This window comes from Lissotriton vulgaris, chromosome 10 (assembly GCF_964263255.1).
Source record: "Lissotriton vulgaris chromosome 10, aLisVul1.2, whole genome shotgun sequence".
NCBI classification, from domain to species: domain Eukaryota; kingdom Metazoa; phylum Chordata; class Amphibia; order Caudata; family Salamandridae; genus Lissotriton; species Lissotriton vulgaris.
Genome location: NC_141698.1, coordinates 652803901 through 652827884, shown reverse-complemented (window position 1 = coordinate 652827884; position 23984 = coordinate 652803901).

Here is a 23984-nt window from a genome sequence, read left to right as displayed (position 1 = left end):
AAAAATGCATTTTTAAGTCTCAAAGATACATTCTTAAATGCAGAGTGGATTCTGTCTTCCGTGTGGCAAACATTACGCTTCAAATGATGGACAATTTGTACCATGCAAAAAAAATAGTTGTTTTGACTCACAGCCAATCTGTATTGCAAGACAGCCCACAAGTTGTCATTACCTTTTCTGCATTATTGACAGACTAATATTTAAAACTGAAAGAGTTTACTCCTAGAATTAGGTAAATAAATCTAGGAATGTACCCAGTAATCATTTTACCATATAGTTGTCTTTGTTACAATAATCTTGATAAGTTAATTTGAAACACAAATATTTACAGAACAAATATTTATATTACACAGTGGCAGTTGCCACTATGTAGTTATAGTTAGGTCAGAGTTTCTACAGGAGGGGGCGTGGCTTGAGCGCCGCACAAGATGGCGGCTTGACTCCGGAGCTCCGTTCATCGAGCGCCGACACCAGCGATTTTGACAACATTTCCTGGACTTTCAGGGACGCCGTCATCATTTTTCTGCATCGGAGCATGAGGTGAGCAGATTGATACCAGCTGCGTCCCTCTACTCCGTTTCCATGCGCATTTTTCATGAATGACGCGGCTCGCTTTTCCGGCGGCCGCCATTTTCTCTCATCTTTTGCCGCGTTTTCAGTCTCTGTCGGCAGATGATCTACGCTACTACACAGTGCTTCCTCGATGCACCCCATGCTTAGTAGCCTAACCAATTTGCGCAATGTCATTGTAACTCCTCAGCAGGAACCTCTCTTTGGCGTTTTTCAGCCTATAATGCCTTTTTCTTCACGCTGAGTAGCGTTTCACGCTGAGTTATTCAATAAATCACCACTCCTCACAGGAATTTACCAAACAGGCTACTACTTGCTACTACTTGCCTGCAACAATGTTTGTTCCTACACGTGATGCAGACAGCTTTCTTCCTCATGCTCAGTAACTTTTATGTTCAACAACCGTCTGCACGCACGGACCACTCTTCTAAATGCAACTCCGGTCCTTGTACCTGAACTTTTAATTTACTGGTGACTATTGTGTGACACACTTTTCTTTATTCTATCTTGTGGAGGATTTACTGCGTAAATTGTGTGTGATACCAATAACTTGTGCTCTTTACATCACAGCACTACTATTCCTTTTTATATCTCATCATATTAAGGAGTGCCTTCTTCACAGAACCTCTTTTCTCCGAATCTGGAGTAGCACTGCTATTTATCTCCCTTGCCTTATATGGGGAGACTGCGCACCCTCAAGCTTACAGCTTCTAAGACCAAACCGCGTCATTCCTCAGACTCTGACTCGACGACGCAGACCATGGATGACATTATTCCCCCTAAACCAGATGTTACTCGTGGGGCAATTCCTAAAGCTAACACCACCAGTAAGCTTCTACAACCTGGCTCTACGTAACGTCTAAAAAAAGATCCTCCATCTCCAGGTTCTGCGTCTCCCTCCACATCCATGGATCTTATCCTTGAAGAAATCCGTGCGCTTAAACCCTTCATGGCTGAAACTACTAAAACACTGCAATTTCTTCATGACAAATGGTCCACTCTCGAATCCAGAGTCCTTTTGGTAGAACAATCAACGGAGGCTCTTCAAACTTCCTGTTCTAGAATTTCAACGTTGGAGAAGGATGTCTCTCTCTTAAGGCGACAGACTGAGGAGTTGGAAAATAGAAATCGTCGAAATAACTTACGCCTTTATAATCTTCCGGAGCTCACAGAAGGGTCCAATCCAACCACCTTCTTCCAAACCTTCTTACCAAAAATTTTGGATCTTCCACCTTCTACCACACTTAACATTCAACGTGCTCATAGACTTGGTCCAAAAGTTTCCTCCAAACCCCGCGGAGTCATCATGCTCTTCTTACAATATACTGACCTACTTCAAGTACTCTCAGCAGCCAAAGCTAAGAAACAGGTTATGTGGGAAGGTCACCGCTTGTATCTCTCTCAAGATGTAGCTAAAGTGACAGCTGACCGCAGGAAACAATTTCTTGATCTACGACCACGACTGCGAGACCTTGGTGCCAGATTTGGTCTCCTCCATCCTTGCCTCTTCAAGGTCACTTATAAAGAAAAGACAACAACTTTTGAAGATCCACAAGTCCTTGAAGAATTTCTCCGTCACCATGAAACCGTCAACATGGACACTGCAAGACCTGTTTAATTATTTTTGTTTTCTCCTGTTCGACTAAAATGTTCATCCTTTTGTTACCCTATTGTACCTAGTCTCGGTTTCCTTCATCCTACTGTATGCACCTATTCCTAGTTTATTTCGTCCTAGTATTGCGCAGTTTCTATATTTGGTTTTCTTATGTACTCCTAACATCTTCTTTTCCATTTTTGTCTTCTTACAGATCCTCTCCTCATGTTCTCCATCCCGGTGTATTTTTGCTCCCTTCAATTGACCCTAAGCTGGTTCCTCGGGTGTTCGATGGCGTGAGTTTCTGTTGTTGATGTCGTCCTCTTCTGGCGTCGTCACCCCTCAGTTCTCATCTGTATTTGTTGTTATGTTTCTACTCCTTAATATCTTTCTTCTATTCTCTCTACTGTCCTTTCTCTCTATTTTTCTCTCCTTACTCTTCTCTCTTCTTTTCAAGTACCTTCCTCTTGATCTTCTATCTTTATGCATTTCACCTACAGACTCTTTTCGCATTCTTACTACATCTCCCCTTTCCTCTCCACTCATTTTCTACTTTTACAGCACCATCCTTTTTTATAATTTTCTTAATATTTTATATTCCGAGTAGTTACTTGGAATGTTAAGGGTTTAAATAACCCTATTAAACGTCAAAGAGTTTTAACACATTTGACTAGACTTAAAGCAGACGTTGCCCTCCTCCAAGAATCCCACCTTACAGAAACGGAGGCTACCAAACTTAAACGTTCTTGGGTGGGTCATGTCTTTTACTCTCCCGCTTTAAGTAAGAAAAATGGTACAATTATATTATGTCATAAAAAGTTAGTTGTTTCAGTTACTTCACAAGAATGCGATGTTAATGGTCGTTGGGTTCTCGTTAATCTTCTTATTGATAAAATTCCTTTAGTTATTTTTAATGTATATGCTCCCACAGGTGTTGATAAACTGTTTTGGCCTGCTATTTCTGATAAGCTTGTAACACTTAATGAACAATATGTTATTTTTGGTGGTGATTGCAATCAAGTTTTTGATCCCTTTTTAGATAAAAATTCAAAAGTTAAATTTGTTCCCTCCAAAATGCATTCCCAGTTTGTCACATCTATAAAAAATAATGCTTTAGTTGACATTTGGAGGCTATGTAACCCAGCCCTTAGAGAGTATACTTTTTATTCCCCCACCCACCACTCCCAATCCCGTATTGATTACCTATTCCTCAGCAAACCCCTAGCACAACTTGCTATCCATTCAGATATAGGTTCCATTTTGATTTCGGATCACGCTCCTGTTTTTGTTGATATTGACCTTATCCCATTCTCCCCTCACTCAGGACGCTGGCGATTTAATAATTCCCTACTCCTCGATTCCAATTTTTGCACCCGTTTTAATTCCTTTGTCACCGAATTTTTTACAATTAATCATCTTCCTGAATCCTCCTTTCCCATGATATGGGACTCATTTAAAGCAGCTGCAAGGGGTTTTATAATTAACTTTGTTTCTCAAAAGAAAAAACAATCTATTTCTAAGTCAACTCACATTTTAGATAAAATTAAAAAGCTAGAATATGTCTATTATAATTCTAACTCTGAATCTTCCCTTCGCGAACTTATATCTGCCAAAATTGAGTTTAATAAATATACCACCAATGCTGCCTCGAATTCCCTCCTTAAATGTAACTCCCGCTACTACGGTGGACAAAACAAAATGGGCAAACTTCTTGCAAACTATCTCAAAATACGTACTGAAAGAACTAAAATTGAATCTATACAAGGCCCAGCTGGTGTTTCTTTGTTTAAAGACAAGGAAATATTAGCTCAATTTGTTTCGTTCTACAAAACTCTATACACTCCCGAATCTACTCCTGATCCTATCGATCTTCTCACATACTTTCAAGATATCCCTTCTCCAGATTCTTCCCACATTGATTTCCACCCGTTAGATTTGGACATCACCCTCTCTGAAATTTCACATGCAGTCTCTGTTCTTCGTCGCGGTAAAGCACCTGGACCTGATGGTTTTACCATTGAATTCTACAATCATTTCTCTTCCCTTCTTCTCCCTAAACTACTTTCGTTATTTCAATCGTTCTCGGCTTCCGAGCTGAGTGGTCGCTCCCCTGCTGCTAAGGTATCGTCTGTGCAGCGCTTTTGCTCTATTCCTGACTGCAAATAATTGCGTTTTGCTCCTGCCGCTCTGCCCATTTTGTTTGCTGCTTTGCCCAATTTGATTTGCTGAATTTTGACGATCTGCCCATTCGCAGTGTGATACTGCCAGCGTGACTCTGCTGTCTAATTTATTTACATATCGCCGCTTTTGCTAATTTGCATTCTGTTGATCAGCGCGACCCTGTTGCAGTACTTGCGTTTCCCCCCAAGCTCTCCTGCCGCCCTGACCCCTCCACCTCCATTTTGTTGTTGTTGTCGCCCTCCTTAGCCCGCCCCGCCTCCCAGCTGAAGCGCCCTCCCACAGACAACAAACAGCGCTCACACACCTAGAAGCGCCGTGACTCGCTCTACGCTTCCGAGCTGAGTGGTCGCTCCCCTGCTGCTAAGGTATCGTCTGTGCAGCGCTTTTGCTCTATTCCTGACTGCAAATAATTGCCTTTTGCTCCTGCCGCTCTGCCCATTTTGTTTGCTGCTTTGCCCAATTTGATTTGCTGAATTTTGACGATCTGCCCATTCGCAGTGTGATACTGCCAGCGTGACTCTGCTGTCTAATTTATTTACATATCGCCGCTTTTGCTAATTTGCATTCTGTTGATCAGCGCGACCCTGTTGCAGTACTTGCGTTTCCCCCCAAGCTCTCCTGCCGCCCTGACCCCTCCACCTCCATTTTGTTGTTGTTGTCGCCCTCCTTAGCCCGCCCCGCCTCCCAGCTGAAGCGCCCTCCCACAGACAACAAACAGCGCTCACACACCTAGAAGCGCCGTGACTCGCTCTACGCTTCCGAGCTGAGTGGTCGCTCCCCTGCTGCTAAGGTATCGTCTGTGCAGCGCTTTTGCTCTATTCCTGACTGCAAATAATTGCGTTTTGCTCCTGCCGCTCTGCCCATTTTGTTTGCTGCTTTGCCCAATTTGATTTGCTGAATTTTGACGATCTGCCCATTCGCAGTGTGATACTGCCAGCGTGACTCTGCTGTCTAATTTATTTACATATCGCCGCTTTTGCTAATTTGCATTCTGTTGATCAGCGCGACCCTGTTGCAGTACTTGCGTTTCCCCCCAAGCTCTCCTGCCGCCCTGACCCCTCCACCTCCATTTTGTTGTTGTTGTCGCCCTCCTTAGCCCGCCCCGCCTCCCAGCTGAAGCGCCCTCCCACAGACAACAAACAGCGCTCACACACCTAGAAGCGCCGTGACTCGCTCTACGCTTCCGAGCTGAGTGGTCGCTCCCCTGCTGCTAAGGTATCGTCTGTGCAGCGCTTTTGCTCTATTCCTGACTGCAAATAATTGCCTTTTGCTCCTGCCGCTCTGCCCATTTTGTTTGCTGCTTTGCCCAATTTGATTTGCTGAATTTTGACGATCTGCCCATTCGCAGTGTGATACTGCCAGCGTGACTCTGCTGTCTAATTTATTTACATATCGCCGCTTTTGCTAATTTGCATTCTGTTGATCAGCGCGACCCTGTTGCAGTACTTGCGTTTCCCCCCAAGCTCTCCTGCCGCCCTGACCCCTCCACCTCCATTTTGTTGTTGTTGTCGCCCTCCTTAGCCCGCCCCGCCTCCCAGCTGAAGCGCCCTCCCACAGACAACAAACAGCGCTCACACACCTAGAAGCGCCGTGACTCGCTCTACGCTTCCGAGCTGAGTGGTCGCTCCCCTGCTGCTAAGGTATCGTCTGTGCAGCGCTTTTGCTCTATTCCTGACTGCAAATAATTGCGTTTTGCTCCTGCCGCTCTGCCCATTTTGTTTGCTGCTTTGCCCAATTTGATTTGCTGAATTTTCACGATCTGCCCATTCGCAGTGTGATACTGCCAGCGTGACTCTGCTGTCTAATTTATTTACATATCGCCGCTTTTGCTAATTTGCATTGTGTTGATCAGCGCGACCCTGTTGCAGTACTTGCGTTTCCCCCCAAGCTCTCCTGCCGCCCTGACCCCTCCACCTCCATTTTGTTGTTGTTGTCGTCCTCCTTAGCCCGCCCCGCCTCCCAGCTGAAGCGCCCTCGCCCCTCCCCCTCCACCATCCATTTATGACAGGAGTTCCCACGCGCAGCGTTCACGCGCAGCGACCGCGCCCAACCCGCGCCGAAGGTGCGCCAAAGGTAAGCCCGTCTACGCCCGTCCGCGCCTGGACCGCGCCCAGCGCCAGTCCCCCTGCCCCTCGCGCTGCCCAGCCCCCCCGCATTACCTACGATGCCGCCACCCTCCTAGCCCTTAACCCCGGTCGCGCCCCCAACTGCGTCCAAGCCGCTCCTGGACGCACCCATGGACCGTTCTCCTGCTTCTCCTGCAAATTTAGCGGCACCGACAACATCTCCGCTCCGACCACACCACAGATTCCCGACCCCAACCACCTACAATGCATCCTTCTCAACACCCGCTCGGTCCACAGACACGCCATTGACCTTTGGAACCTACTAGACACAATCTCTCCTGACGTCGCCTTCCTAACGGAAACATGGATGAACGCTTCCTCCGCCCCTGACATCGCCATCGCTATCCCTGATGACTATAAGATCACACGCAAGGACCGCACCGACCATACAGGAGGAGGAATCGCTATCGTCCATAAGAAATCCATCCGCATCTCTACCAGCTCCGACGCCAACCTCGCTAACTCCGAACACCTTCACTTCCAGATCCACATCGACCCCAAGACAACTCTTAGAGGCACCCTCCTCTACAGACCACCAGGACCCCGCGCAAAATTCAGTGAAGACATCACGGACTTCATCACCCCACACGCGCTCCCCTCCAAAGATTACATCCTTCTGGGAGATCTCAACTTCCACCTTGAAAAGATCAACGACCGCAACACCGCCACCCTCTTAGACAACCTCGCCAACCTCGGACTTAAACAACTGGTCACCTCCCCCACCCACATCGCAGGTCACACACTCGACCCCATCTTCACCTTCAGCAATCATGTCTCCTTCAGCCACACTACGGATCTCCTCTGGACTGACCACAGCTGCGTTCACTTCACCTACAACAAGCCGAAACCCATCATCCACCTCCAACCAACTCTACAAAGAAACTGGAACAAAATCACCACGGATCAGATCTCCACATCGCTCCTTCGAACCTCCCCAGCCCTCTCTTCTAACGCCAACGAAGCCGCCTCCAACCTCACCCTTTGGTTATCCAACACCGCCGCCACCTTAGCACCACTGAAAAAATGTCAACACAAACTTGGCAACAAGAAGGCCTCATGGTTCAACGATGACCTCAAGAAGTCCAAGAAACTGTGCCGCTCCCTTGAAAAGGCCTGGAAAAAAAGACCCATCCACCAGCAACAAGGACGCCTTCAAAAGCGCCACCCGTACTCACCACCAACTGATCCGAAAAGCCAAGAAAACAGCATTCAAGGATCGACTTGACAACAACGCCCACAACAGCAAAGAACTTTTCAATATCGTCAAGGAATTTTCCAACCCCTCGGCCAACTCCAACGACATCACCCCCTCTCAAACCCTCTGCGACTCCCTAGCCTCTTTTTTCCACAACAAGATTGCTGACATCCACAACAGCTTTGACAACCAACCCGGAAGCCAACCCACCCTGCCGTCTGCTGTCCATCCTCCCCCCGTGAACACCCTTAACGACTGGAACCCAATCTCCACTGAGGACACCATCCGCCTGATGAATTCCATCCACTCTGGATCCCCCACAGACCCATGCCCTCACCACATCTTCAACAAAGCAGACTCCATCATAGCTCCGCACCTCCGAGACGTCATCAACTGCTCCTTCAACTCCGCTACCTTCCCAGAAGACTGGAAACACGCTGAACTCACAGCCCTTCTGAAAAAACCAACAGCAGACCCCACCGAACTCAAAAACTACCGCCCCATTTCGCTTCTTCCATTCCCGGCCAAAGTCATCGAGAAAGCTGTCAACAAACAGCTCTCCGCCTTCCTCGAAGCCAACAAATTACTCGACCCCTCACAATCTGGCTTCCGAGCCAAACACAGCACTGAGACTGCCCTCATCGCAGCAACAGACGACATTCGAACTCTACTGGATAATGGAGACACAGTCGCCCTCATCCTCCTCGACCTCTCTGCAGCCTTCGACACAGTCTGCCACAGCACCCTTTTACAACGCCTCAGAAACATCGGAATCCAAGGAAAAGCACTGGAATGGGTCACCTCATTCCTCACCGGAAGAACCCAGAGAGTCCGCCTCCCACCATTCAAGTCCGAGGCCTCTGAAATCATCTGCGGCGTACCACAAGGATCCTCACTCAGCCCCACCCTCTTCAACGTATACATGAGCCCCCTCGCGGCCATCGCCCGCCAACACAACCTCAACATCATCTCTTACGCGGATGACACTCAACTGATCCTTTCTCTCACCAAGGACCCCAGCACCGCCAAAACGAACCTACACGAAGGAATGAAAGAAGTCGCCGAATGGATGAAACAAAGCCGTCTGAAACTGAACTCAGACAAAACAGAAGTCCTCATCTTAGGTAACTCCCCCTCTGCATGGGACGACTCCTGGTGGCCGGAAGCCCTCGGAAAAGCACCCATCCCGACAGACCACGCACGGAACCTTGGCGTCATCCTGGATTCTTCACTCTCAATGAACAGACAAGTCAACGCCGTATCCTCTTCCTGCTTTAACATTCTTCGCATGCTCAGAAAAACATTTCGCTGGATCCCCTCCGAAACAAGGAAAACAGTCACCCACGCTCTAGTCACGAGCCGACTGGACTACGGAAACACCCTCTACGCAGGTACCACCGCTAAACTCCAGAAGAAACTACAACGAATCCAAAACGCCTCAGCCAGGCTCATATTAGACATCCCACGCAACGAACACATATCTGGTCACCTTAAAGACCTCCACTGGCTACCCGTCAATAAGAGGATCACTTTCTGACTGCTTACCCACGCACACAAATCACTCTACGACATCGGACCAGATTGCCTCAACTCTCGACTGTCCTTCTACACCCCCTCCCGCCAACTTCGCTCTTCCAGCCAAGCCTTCGCCACTGTACCTCGCATCAACAAGACCACCATGGGAGGCAGATCCTTTTCTTACCTGGCTGCCAAAACATGGAACTCACTCCCCGCTTACCTTTGCCTCACCCAGAATCACCTAGCGTTCAGAAAGCAGCTTAAAACGTGGATATTTGACAAATAATCCTCCTCCCCTTCCTAAGCGCCTTGAAACCCTCTGGGTATGTAGTGCGCTATACAAATTTTATGACTTGACTTGACTTGACTTAATTTGTTTAATTCCCAAACCAGATAAAGATCACACACACCCTCTGTAAAAATTATCGTCCTATCTCCCTAGTAAACACTGATTATAAAATTTTTGCCAAAATCATAGCTCTTAGATTAGATCCCCTATTACCGAACATCATTGGCCCTGAACAATCCGGATTCGTTAAAGGTCGTTTATCATCGGACAATTCCCGTGTTTTCTTTAACATTTTGAGTAAAGCCCCCTCCCTATCTACTCCCCTTGCTGCTATCTCTCTGGACGCCGAAAAGGCATTTGATCAAATAGGTTGGGACTTTATGTTTCAAGCTCTTCGTTGGTTTGGTTTCCCTCCTAAATTTATTTCTCTTATTTCCTTACTTTACTCTAGCCCCCACGCATCAATCTTTGCAAATGGTATGATTTCTGATTACTTTCCTCTTCAAAGAGGGGTACGCCAAGGATGTCCTCTTTCTCCTCTTTTGTTTATTCTCGCTCTAGAACCCTTCTTAACTAAAATTCGTCTTGATGATAATATTACTGGTTTCCAATATAGATCTCAAAAACAAGCTAAATTATCAGTATACGCAGATGATATTTTATTTTACTGTTCAAACCCCCAAACAACTCTCCCTTCCTTCCTTAATCAAGTTTCTTCTTTCTCAGCTGTTTCAGGTTATCGTCTCAATACTGACAAATGCGAAATTTTACCCTTAAATCCTTTATGTCAAAAACATCTCTTTGACTCTTCTGGCTTTTCCTGGCAACCTTCTAAGATTAAATATCTAGGTGTTTGGTTTGCTCCCCGCCTCCCTGACACACTTACATTTAATTTTGAATCTATATCTAATAAAATTACCACATCAATTAACCGATGGAACCCTCTTTTCCTTTCTTGGTGGGGTCGTTTAGACTCCATTAAAATGATGCTAGCACCTTTGGTTCTATATACTATTTCCATGATTCCCATTCGTATTCCTGACCATTACTTCAAATCGATAGATTCTCTTCTAATAAAATTTTTATGGAAGGGTAAAAAATCTCGAATAGCTCTTTCTTCTTTGAAAAAAGATAAATCCTTAGGCGGAATCAAATTTCCTAACTTTAAATCTTATCACAATGCTTTTTCCTTAAAACAAGCTATGCGTTGGCTCTCCTCGGATCTTCCTCAAATTCCTCCTTTATGGCTTACGTTGGAATCTTCTTTGCTGCATCCTTATGAATTCACAGAAGTTCTCTCCTTTTCCTCTACTGTATCATCTCTTCGTTCCCCCATCATTTCTCACTCCTGTTCTCTGCTTCGTCCCTACGTACTGTCCACTTATCCCTCGGCTTCCTCTACTCACACCCAACCTATCTGGCATAATAAATCCCTCAAAATCCGCAACCGTTCATTATATTGGAAAACATGGCATTCTCTTGGTTTAAAATGGATTTCCCAACTCCTTTCTAATAATCATCCGCTTCCCTTTCAGGACCTTCAAACACAATTTTCGCTGCCCTCCTCTTCCCATAAACAGTATTTAACATTGATTCCTTCCCTTACCCAATATCTTGCTTCGCTCCCAATTACCAACTCTATCCCTGTCAATCATCTTTCAATTTCTAATGCTCTTGATCAATCCCTTTCTGCTTCATTTATATATAAATCCCTGCAGTCTTCTACAGATCGCAATAAATCTAAAATTGAGTTGGCTTGGGAAAAAGATCTGTCTCAAATTTGGTCATTCACTTTGTGGGATAAACTCTGGTCCAAAATTCACAGTACTTCCAGAGCTGCTAACACTACGCAAACTTTATTCTTTATTTATAACCGTACATTATTTACTCCATCAACTTTATCCTCATTCTCCCCAGACACTCCCTCCACATGTTGGTCCTGTCCTTGTCCCTTAGCTGATCTAAAACACATGTTATTTGATTGTCCTCACATTTTACGTTTTTGGCACTTGGTTTGGTCCCAATTACAAAAGATTTTCCACTTTACTTTTTCTTTTTCCATCATTCACCTTTTCCTAGGTTCTCTTGCCCCTGCGTTCACCGGCTCACATCACAAACATAAATTACTCGATCTCTTAATAGCCATTGCTTTTCATCACATTACATCACATTGGAAACAGGCTAATGATGTTTACTTTACTGCTTGGTGGAATGCAGTTTGTTTTAACCACCGTCTAGATACTAATTTTGTTTCCCCCATTTCATTAGCAATTAAACGTGACCTTTTATGGATACCCATCACAGACTATTTATCTAAGATTGCCAGACCTCCTCCCACATCTCCAGTACGTAATGTTGAAGTTCGAAAACCACCATAAATGCATTTTCTTATTTGCTTATAATGTTTTTCCATTACATCTAATGTTTATCATTTTATTTATATGCTTTCTTATTCCAGATGGATCCATATTCCTTTGTGCTTCCTGATATCTAATGCGATTTTTATTTTTTTCTGTATGACATAGCTTTAATAAGTTGCCATTATTTGTAAGAGAGATTTTTTAGCTCCTTTAACTTATGATTGTTTCTTCATTTTCTGCCTTTGTCTGTTTTTATTTCAATAAACTTCAAACTTAAAAAAAAAAAAAAAAGAGTTTCTACAGGAAGAATGCTTTTTGGTTGGCTAACAACGTTGATGCTGAACGAAAAATTTGCTTGAAACTTTCCCCAAAAAGTACATCCACCTCAACTCCTCCATGGAAAGTTTTGTGTGGATCCTTCAAGCTGGAGCCAAGAAATTTTGGGGTCCTAAAAGTCCAATTTTGCATGTTAATTTCAATGGGAAACTTTGCTATCCAATACCAAATAAATGCGTAAACAGAATCATACCAAATTTGACAAAAGTTAGAACTTTACTCAGAAAGCATGCTTTTTTGGTTTTGGAGTAAACCCCTTCAACTGTCTTTGAGAAATTAGCAATTAAAGAGGTGCTCTAGTTGGGCAAGGAGAGGTTAAAATGTTACGTATGTCTTCAATGTTGGTGTCCAGAAGTACTCTGATTGGCAAATTTAGAGGTGACTAGTCAGTCTTGAATGGCTGACCACACCACGAGCCATATGTTGTGGCAGGCATTACAGGACTGAATGACATGGTGAGTGCATTCTGAAAATGAATTATAACAATTAAAAGGTGGTAATGCGGGCACAACCAGACCCACAGTGGCATCTGAGTGGCCCCCAAGGGAACCTCACTTGATTAACTGGCCATAACTTGGCAACATATTGCAGCAACCTTGACAGGACTCAAGGACATGTTCCTCATTGAACTGCATTGTATTAAGTGCCATGTTTTTAGGATCAACAAAGGAGCACATACAAAGGGTGATAGCAAGATTTAGTCAAACATAAATCACTTGTTGGAGGTATTTATTATAATCATTTTAGGAATTCTGCTGAGTTCTCGGGTGATTTTACACTGTGTCAAATGCTGACCCATCCTTCTGAGATTTGATGAAACATGCTTGAGAGAAAAACTGTTTTCTCTCATGATTTTCTCATAGAGGTTTGGAAAGTGCTCCAGAAGTTAAAGTAAGAGCACATTTCCAATAATTTCACACTATTTTCCTTAGTCAATTGAGAATTAAGTCTGATATTCTGGGTAAAGCATGTACTTCCAATAGCAGCAGCAGCCTGTCATTTTATTCTGCAGTGTTCTACTGTAGCTTCAACACACTGCTCTAATGAACAACTAAAGCATTTACATTCTATATTCATGACACAGCGTGCCATGCCGAATGCGGTCTTGATGGAGTCAAACCTGTAAAATTGAGGGAATCAAAACTGTAAGAAATTAACAAAATGAAGGGCTCATTCTGTCATAGACAATTGTGGTTAATGTTCTAGAATAGTGGCTCTTAAAATGTGGTCCGGAGGACCCTCGGCAGTCCGCGAAGCCTACTCTGGGGGTCTGCAACTGCTTAGAAAATGTAATAACATTGACATATTAATATAGCATATACAAATAAAGAAGCAAAATGTAAAACTGAAAATTTCAAAATGTTCTGTAAGTGTGAGGGATTTTCAAATTGGGGAATACAAATTAATCTGGTATCCTCAAATTGATCATGGGACAGTGCAAGAGCATCAGACAGAATATATTATGGAAGATGGATTGCCTAAATTGAATGTAGAAAAGTTACAACCTTGCCATTAAAATTCAGATTGTGATTGTTTTTAAATAAATTAACCGCGGCGGCAATTCTGCCCGCGGTGCGGGGGTTTTATTGAGTGAGCGGGGCCGCGTCTGCCAACGGACGTGTACAGCGCTGCAGAGGTAGTGTTTGTGATGGCTATTGGCTGACGGGTGAATCAGAGGGGTTAAATATTCCACCATTTGTTTATTGTTTTGTGCTCCAAATCATCAAAATTGCCTAGGATGAGGCATTGGACTTTCATTATTGACTCACTAGCTGTCTATGGAGTCCAATAATTATTCAGTGGGGGTTCCGGGCTTCCAGTATTGATTAACCCCTTCCCTGCAGGGGTTTTTCACCTCCTGTGTAGGGGGGAGGGAGGGGGCGTATCGCCGCTGTGCTGGTGACGAGCTCAGCTCGTCATGAGGCACAGCGGAGCTGCACTCATGACGAGCGGAGCTCGTCACAACCACATCAGTTTTTCGAACGTTCAGCACAGCGGGGAAATTATCCCCACGTGCGAACGTTCCAACGGCCGTGACGAGCTCAGCTCGTCATGAGTGCAGCTCCGCTGTGCCTCATGACGAGCTGAGCTCGTCATAAGCATGCAACGGGTTAAGTGTTGGTCCACAGAAGTCAAAATTTTAAGAATTACTGTTCTAGAAAGGTAAAATGACGATATTTGTTCTATAAAATCTCAAATATATTCCTCATCAATGTAAAAAAAAGTCTGGTATGCTGAGTGAAACATATTTCCAACATCAGCAGCAGCCTATCAGTTGATTCCACACGATTCTACTGCAGCTTCACCCCAGAGTTCTAATAAGCAACTATAGCACTAACATTACCTAATTATGTGCTACACCCAAATACCACCTTGATGGAATCAAACTTGCAAAACTGACTGCATTTTCTATATAGGAGACTGCATGAAAGGAACAAAATGAGGAGGTTCGTTTTGTAATTTAAATTACGGTTAGTGATCTATTAAGTTAAAATGAGGATTCATTTTCTATAAATTCTCAAATATCTTCTTCATTCATGACAGTAAAATATTCTAAAATGCAAAAAGAGCCATGGACTTGAAAACCAACAGCAGCCTGTCAGTTAACACCCTAGTGGTCAACTCAAGCTTCACCACAGAGTTCTAGTAAACAATTAAAGCGCTAACATTCTGTATTTATGACACAAGAGTAGTACACCTGAATGCCAGCTCGATGGAATCCAAGCTGTAAAACTGAATGGAAATTCATATAAAGGATTTAAATAAATTGGGGTATTAGTTAAGGGGATTAAGTATCCACCTCGGGTAAGAACCGGAGTGAACCCTTAAAGTCACTAAACAAGGCTTAACTCAATCTCCTGGTAGCTATGGCACTGCAGACAGGATTGACTTAGAGTCAATCTGTAAAGTATTTATGCAGTACACAACCGGTAACAAAGTTAAAACACTTCATAAGAAAAATTGCAAGCCTATTTACAAAAATAAAGAACATTTTAATTAAAAAAATGACACCAAAACAGCAAAACTCCAATAAGGGAAACCGGAGTTATGATTTTGTTTACTTTTAAGGTTCAAAACAGTATCAAAAACCGTGGTCATTTATTTGTGCTTGACCAGTACCTAGGCACAAATTAAGTCAGTCCCAATTGAGCAGAAGTCGGATATGGAGACAACGTTTAACCCAACCGGAAGTTTTAACTTCTGACTTAGTCTCTGATTTGAAATTCAAAAATCCTCAGAGAGGCAAGGCAGCAGACTGTGTCCAAAGAGGGTTCCATGACATTGGACAGCTTCTGGTCAAGGTCTAAGGTGACGCCATTGACTTTCGGCAGGAAAGCTCTGAATGGGAGAAATGTTTATATTGCACTTAAGGAATTACCCTTGCCGACCAAAATACGTTTCAAGCCTTTACCCATTGAAGATTTCTACCATCGGATTTAATCACTTTTTTTAGAGTGCAGAATCTTCCTATGGGTGCAAGGCTGCATGCTGTATCAGAAGAAGGCTCCATGAGGCTGGATACATCCAAATAGGTCCCACTGAATCAGATTTGCTGCTGCAGAAAAGCTTGGAGCAGAGCAACCTGAAACTTTGGCCCTGCGGCAATGCACCTACATCGGATCGGCTTAAGCAGGTTTGTCCCAGGAGCCAAAGTATTTAAAAGTCACAGGTTTCAGAAAATGTTAGGAAGAGTACACCTTGACACCAGCCAAGGGCCCAGGCCCTTGGTGACCGCATTCAAGTATTTAGACTTACTCCAGCAGAGGCTAGCAGTAGGGTCCAGGGCAGGTTTGGTTGAAACTGGTCAGTCAGACAGTAAGTCAGTCTTATGACCCTTGGAGTACCCTACTGTGTCCTAAGTACAAGAGGCAGAGCAGGTCCAGGCTTCTATGCTCTTCTCAGGCTACAGACAGAAGGTCCTCCTCTCCTGTTCTTTCACAGATTCAGAATCTATTCTGCAGAGCCTACATTTACACCTGGCTCCAGCATGTGGGTGAGGGTGAGAGTTCCTGTGCACATCCCAGATGGTCTTCCTGCTAGATGAATGGAACACCTCGACTCAACAATGATCTTTGCCTCAGTTTATGTGGGCAAGTTCAGACTTAATCAAGGGACCTAGTCAGCAATCAGATGAGATCATGCCTATGGACATCCAGAGGGTTTAGGCAGGAAAGAGATAACATTTGAAAAGTACTGTTCCCAAAATATTTATTACAAATCCAACTTCACCTGTAAATTGGGCTTGTAATACATATTTCAAAAAGGCTGAGAATGAACTTTGTGTGGCTTGACACATATTTTACACAGAGCTTAACCAGTGGCCATAGTTGGCACCCAACCCTTCACAAACATCTAAACTTCACTATCAACAGACTTTTGAACAACCGCAGTGGAGTCTGCAGGTTTTAGTGAAATACAACATCCTACATCTTACATACAATAAGAGTTGGGCAGTTGGCTTGCCCTATCCAGATTCCACTCCCAATCCCCCTTATATGAACAAACTTATTGTGCAAGGTGTTTGGTTATGTACTGCAAAGGGTTGCCTTCAAGGCCCCATCGGTAGCTAAGCACTGTGCCTGCCCCACCATGACTGTTAGAAAGTCATCATTTTGCCCTGATCTCCCCCATTTTTGTTTGCTCAATGAATATGGTGTTAACTGACTCTCACTGTACCCTGGGCTCTGCTAACCAGGCCCAGGCCCAGGCCCAGTGATGTGTGTAAAAAGGTTCATGTAATGGGGTACACTCACAATTGACAATGACACACCCAGAAGGCCCTAGTAGATAACAGGGGCAGCGGGTGCAATGTACCTATAAATCCCTAGTACATAATGGGCCATGGAGGTTTAGAAGCCAGCAGATTTCCTGCACTAGAATTTGTCCACTGTTGAGTGCCTGTGGTCATTTTAAAGGCAGCCTGGCCGTGCAAACTGTCTCTAAAGGTAGAATTGTGTGCAAACTTGACTTTGATGGTATGGATACTTTAGGTTCAAATCTTTTTATTTGAAATCTGCACCTCGAAAACAAGTTAGACATTACAAGAGCTTTACGTCTAATAATAGCAAGAAACATTTGAAAGGCATGTATAACCCCAAATAGGGTGGGCATAGCAGTCCAATACCAGTCCAACCCGAGACGGCACAGACATACAAAAGGTGCTACGGAATCCCATCCAATTGGAAACCCCACCTCTCACTCCTCAAACTCCCCGTTCCCTCCCCTCCCCTCGCCCACCCGTCCAGTGCTCAAATCCGTCCCCCCCGCCTCTCCTCGCTAGGTCGTGATGTATTCATCATCCACAACCCCTTTAGGAGACTTCCTCCTTGGGTCCTGTGAGTCGCAACAAGTGGAGATATCTCGGACAGGTAAGTTCTCTGAATTCATTAACCAACTGTGAGCGGAACGGTTGCCAGAGTTCATCATATAGATCTATGTAAGGTAATGTCTAGGTAAGAGACAACTTCTCCATCCCCAATGCACACCTCATCCTATGCAACCAGCCCGTAGTGGAAGGGACCGTAGTGGTTCGCCAGTGCACAAGGATGTTCTGTACTGCAGAGCCTAGGGCCATGGCCATCTGGCGTCCTCTACGTGAGCACAGAGGGTATGTCAAGGGGTTAGGGAGCCCCAGTATGGTGTAGGCGGGGAAATGAGGTAATTCTGTTTGAAAGTGTGTGTCAATGTCGTCTATCACCTGCGCCCAGTATGAATGTAGAAGAGGACAGTCCCACAAGAGGTGCAAAAGTGTGCCTCACCCCCGCCAGCAATTTTTGTCTTTGCTGCGATCCATCTCATGTATCCGCTCTGGGGTGTAGTACCAGAATGTAGATGTCTTAGTTAGCGTCTCTGTAAGCCCGTTTTGGTATGCCGAATGGGGTGCCCTATAGGAGATCTGGTCCCATTCCTTGTGGCTCAGAGTCCTGCCCAGCTCCTGCTCCCAACGTTCCCTGCCCGGTTTATAGAGATGTGCTGTTGGTGGTTGTAGAAATTTGTAGCGATCAGAAATTAATTTGGTGTCAGAGGTGTGGGATAGCAGCCATCGTTCATACAGCTGAAGTTTCCTATCTGCCGTCTCCTGCACTTGTGGCTGAAGTGCCCAATGGCGGACTTGCAGGTATCGCATCCGCTCTGTCTCGGGGAAGTTATATTTGTGCTTGAATAGTGGGAAAGGGAGCACACCATCTGGGCCATAGATGTGACGGAGGAATCGACATCCCGACGGCCGCCAGTGGGTGTAGGCTCCCTTGGCCACGCTGGGAGTGAAGTCTGGGTTTTCAACCAAAGGCGTAAGCGGCGAGGGGAAGGTGGTAAGTTCATGTACGATGTTTGTAGCGTCCCACACCTTTAGTGGAACCCGCGTGATAAATGAAGCATAAAGATTAGCCGGTCGAAAGGCCTTGCAGAGAAAGGTGATCTCCTGGAGCGGGCGTCCTGCCACTGCTTGATCTTGGAATAGCCAGTGTTTTTCTGACTCCCACTTACTCCATTCTATCAAATAGCGTAGTTGCACTGCCTGGAAGTATTTGTGCAAATCCAGTATCCCCAGTCCCCCCCGCCTCTGGAGCTAACGTAGACAGTGCCCTCTTCATTCTCGGCTTCCGACCCTGCCAAATGAAGCGGGCGAGGTCAGCCTGTGTTTGCCGAATCCAACCTGCAGGTGGCTGTAGCGGTAGCCCTCTAAAGAGGTAGAGGATTTGGGGCAAAATGGTCATTTTGACCGCCGCGATTCTGCCCAGCCAAGAGAGGAGGAGGCGTTTCCATCGTCCCAGCTCCTCGTGTATCTTCCCTTGGAGCGTACCGTAGTTGGTTGTCGTCATGGTCGTGAGCGTGGGGGTCAACTGAATCCCTAGGTACGGCACCGTGTCCGCCGACCATTGGAGGGGAAAGAGGGTCTGTTAGTAGGCTTTTGTGGAGGGAGTTAGGGACAAATCGAGGGCCATTGATTTGTCCGTATTCATTTTAAACCCGGCCACATCCGCAAAGGTATCCAGCTCCGCCATGCATGCAGGCAGGGCCGTCCGCGGGTTGTCAAGTGAGAGCAAGACATCGTCTGCTTAGAGACTAATGGTGTGTGTAAAACCACCAAACTTTATTCCTGTTGCTGCCTTATTTTGGCGGATCCTCTGAGCGAATGGCTCCATATATAGAGCAAAGAGCAGGGGCGATAGCGGGCACCCCTGCCTCGTGCCTCTCTCGATGCCAAAGCTCCGCGAGCTATAGCCATTTACTTGCACCACTGCCGTAGGGAATTTAGAACAATTAAAAATGAAGGTGCAAAACTTCTCCCCGATGCCGGCCTTCGCCAGGACCATCTCCAGGTACGGCCAGTGAACCCGGCCGAATGCCTTTTCGGCGTCAACCGCCAGCATCATACTCTCTCCAGGGATTAGGGAGTTTTTTCCTATGAGGTGGGCAACCCTCTTGGTGTGATCCACCGGTCTATAAGGCCCGGCAAGTGAGGGCCCAGTCGGGCCGCTAGGATGCTGGTGTATAATTTAAGGTCTACGTTAAGTAGTGATATGGGCCTGTACGATCCGCATTTAGTACTGTCCTTTCCAGGTTTGGGGATGACCGTGAGGGACGCACGCAGCAGTTCAGGGGGGATGGCGCCGGGTTCTGAGAAGGTGTTAAAGAGACGGGTGAGAATCGGTGCTAATATTGTGCAAAATGTTTTGTAAAAAAATGCTGTGAAGCCATCTGGCCCCAGGGCCTTCCCCTGCTTAAGTTTGGCAATGGCGGAGATCACTTCCTCAATGCGGATATCCCTGTCAAGGTGTTCCGACTGTGAAGGTGCTAGAGAGGGAAGTGTGACAGAGTCCAGGTACTCGGCCGCTGCCTGGCCGTCTAGGGGGTCACTGGTATAAAGAGTCGCATAAAATCCGCGGAAAGTTTCCACAATCTCGGCGACTTCTGTGACTATGGACCCCTCGGGGCGGGAGAGTTCTTTCACTATCTGTTGTTGGCGCACGACTCGGAGCCTACTTGCCAATAGTCGGCCGCATCTATCCCCTCCAGTGTAATAGGCATGTCGCAGCCGCAGGGCTGCATATTCTGCCCGGTCCATATCTAGCGCTGTCAGGAGGTGTCTTGCTACTTTGAGTTGTTTCCATATTCTAGGAGCCCCAGTTCGCTGGTGTATTCGCTCCAGTTCCTGCACCCATTGTGTGAGCTCATCCCGCTTGCATTGTCTGTCCCTATTCTCCGCGGAAGAGAGAGCCATAAATTCCCCTCGGATAACCGCCTTCATGGCCGCCGACTGTATTGCCCGGGTTGTGTCATTGTTAGCATTGTGGGTCAGGTAGTCTTGGATAGTGTCCTGAATGTGTTTCAACACATCCTTCCTGTGCAGTAAAGTATTCCGAAGACGCCAGACCCTGGGGGGACACGAGGCAGGCGGTAGGGTGAGAGTGGTGGTGACTGGTGCATGGTCCGATAGCGAGAGCACCCCTATCTCCGTTGAGGTGGACAGAGTGCATACCGGGCTAGTGACCAAGAGATGGTCTAGCCTGGCGTAAGTTTTGTGTACATTGGAATAATAAGACTATTCCCTGTTGTGCGGATGTGTGGGGCGCCAGAGATCGGGGAGATCCAGCTCTGCCATCTCGTCTGTGCAGCTGGAGGAGAACTCTCTGGCTTGGGGGGTGCGTTGTGCAGACCTATCCAGGACCTTGTCAAACACCAAGTTGAAATCTCCCCCCAGTATGATGTGCCTGCCTATCTGGCGTGTCCGTGATATCAGTAAGGGCTGAGTGTAGAAAGCGTTCCTGGCCTTCGTTAGGGCTGTATATGGACCCAATTGTAAACAAAAACCCCCTAGGGCAAAGCGGTACGCTAATAGTCTCCCTCTCTGTTCTGCGCATTTATTTAGAACCTCCCCTTTAAATGACCGTGCCACAAAGATCGCCACCCCTGCAGTCTTATTGGGGCCCGGGGAAAAGAATTGAGTTGGGAACTTGCGGGAGCGGAGCCTAGGACAGTCGCGGGCCATCAGGTGGGTTTCCTGTAATAAGCAGAAGTCTGCCCGGGCGTTCTCTAATAGGGACAAAATCGCACGCCGCTTAACAGGGTTATTTAAACCCCGTACGTTAAGGGTTAGGATCCTAGGGGTTGTAGGCGGCATTGTTAACATTGGGATTAGATCTACTAGACCCCGCACCCGGGGAGGTGTGAGACGCTGGAGTGTGACCTAGACTAGAGTGATCGGAATAGAGCACTGGACAACCCACCCACCCCCTTGCGCTTTCCCTTCCTGCAGATAGCAACTGAACAGCCAGCTTCCCGGCCCCCCCTTCCAATCTCTAAACTCCACCCCCAACCTTCCTACTTCTTCCACCCCCCTCCCACCCTAACCCCAACTAGAAGCCCCAAAATGCAAACCATAGTCCCAGGCCTTTCGAAACCAGTTCAGACCTGTGGTGAAAACGTCCAGAGGGTAGTGTGGCAATGGCGACCCCGCTGGCCCGCCCACCCGTCCCCCTGCCCGTGTAGGCATGGAGCAATAAATGCAAACCCCATTTTGATGCTGCTTCAATGCGCGTTTGTCGTGTCCTTGGATACTTCTTGTATGGCTGCCGCCTGTTCCAGGGCAACCGTCGTCGGGTCTGGTTTCATTTCCGACTTGGGGAACCATCGGCGCCCCACTCATTGCCACTCTCCTCCAGACCTCCTCCTGGGTCTATCTTGCGTGTCCCGTGACGACGTGGCGTCCTCTTTCTCGTCCACCCCAGGGTCGATGCCCAGAAGTGTGCAGGTGTCTTGGAGGGAGCGAAGTTGGTGCAAGGACCCCTTCCATTTAAAGACAAGCAGGAAAGGGTGGCCCCAGGAATAAGAGATCCCATTGTTCCGCAGGAATGTCGTGGCTACCCTAAATGCTTTCCGCTTTTGCAGGGTGATGGCGGAAAGGTCGAGGTATAAGGCCACCGAGTGACCTTGGAAGTGGAGGGGTTGTTTCCTCCGGGCTTCTTGCAGGATCCTTTCCTTTAGGGGAAAATCAGGCAGGAAAGCTAGGATATCTGGCGGGGGAGCAGATGCACGCTGCGCCGGGCCAACTCTATGTGCTCTGTCTATGCGGATCTCAAAGTCTGTAGTTTCCCCTAAAATGTCTCTGAACAATCCCTGCAAATATGTGGTCACGCTGTTCCCTTCCGCTTTAGATGGCACTCCCCGAACGCGGATGTTGTTCCTCCGGGAGCGGTTCTCAAGATCTTCTGTGTGTGCCTGGAGGTCCACTTGCTGCTCCTGGAGATGGATGACTTCCTGCCTGAGAATTTCCACCTCCTCGCTCCGCCTCCTCCACTGTCGCTATTCTTTCTCCTAGGCTATCCACATCTCGGCGGAGTTCGCGTTGCTCCCTGGCCATGTCTTGCTTCAGGGTCTGAAAATCCTCCCTGAGGGAGTTGAAGAGGGATTCAAGGGAGTACTTGGTGATGGGTGCCTCGCTGTCGTCCTGTCTTGTGCCATTTGCTGACACTGGGGAGTATTGGCTTTTGTCTCCTTTGGGGGCTCCCTTAGTAAGCATGTCCGGTATTGTGCGGGCCCCCTTCTGCCCCATGTCGGCCATCACGTCCTCCTACTCCTCCGGGTCGAGTCTGTGGCGATCCGCGGCATCTCCTCAAGGCGGCAGGGTGGGTCACCACGTCGTCTGCGCTCTTGTCGTATCCTGTGTGACTGCAATGGAGGGCCCTTCCACCAAGTGGCGGCTTCTTCACTGACTCTAAGGGTCCCCCGCAGGAAACCGGGCCTCTTATGCTGCTTACTGTCACTGAGTTCTTCCAGCAGCTGTGTTATGGCAGAGTTTTTGGCTTTATTTAGCAGTGATATAGATCATTAATCTTGCTCGCATCTAGTATAGGTATTCTTAGCCTGTGTTGGCCCTTTTAAGCCCTTTTTCCAGACCTAGAAGAGGATAGCTGCTTAATATGCCTTTATTCTTGACTTTAACCTGTCTATTGCCTATTGGCTTTGACATATTAGACACATTGGTATGGTTTATGTAGGTATTCTGACAGAGCTAAGGAGCATTTCACCCCTTTTCAGGCCTACAGGCCTAGAGCTAGAGAGACTCCATCTTGATGGAAGCAGAGAGGCTTTTCAGGGCAAAGGCGAAGTTTATAGTTAAGGCTGTTGTTCGCTTGGAGAGAACCGGTTCAGGCTGGCCCTTATCGAAAGAATGTATTTTTCTCCACTCCGAAGACACAACTTCAGGCTGGCCAGCTGGGAACGTGTCCTTGGTACGGGGAGGTACAAGAATTTGGTGGGCGGCAGGTTACTGGCCGTAACTTTCCATGAAAGGACAAGCTTCCATATTAGTGAGCTACAGGAGAGGAGGAGTGTTCAGTTCAGTTTTGGAAGTCAGTGCAGCGTGGTGTGCAGTTCAGCGTGGTGCTCAGAACAGCTTGGAGCACAGAACTGCTGGGAGCCCAGAACAGCTTGGAGCTCCGAATAGCTTGCAGAGAGAGAGAGGATGTCTGCTGGGAGCTGCAGAATAGAGTGCAGTTCTTGAATGGAGAAAGAAGGCAGACGATTGCTGAAGATGAGGAGAGAGAAAGCAGTGCAGAGAGCATCAAAGAAGGCTGTCAGCTGGAGCAACTGAACCAGAGGCGTGGTGATGTGGTGAAGGAGGGAGAGACAGAGAGAGCCCTAATCCCACCAGAGGCAGAGAGAGAGCCCTAATCCCACCAGAGGCAGAGAGAGAAATCTTCCTTCTAATAGGTGAGGTAGTCTGAATTAGCTACACTTACACTTTATGTCTAATCTTTTCCCTTTCAGCGGAGTGTTCCTGTTATGTGTAATCCTTCTCTTTCAAGCGGTG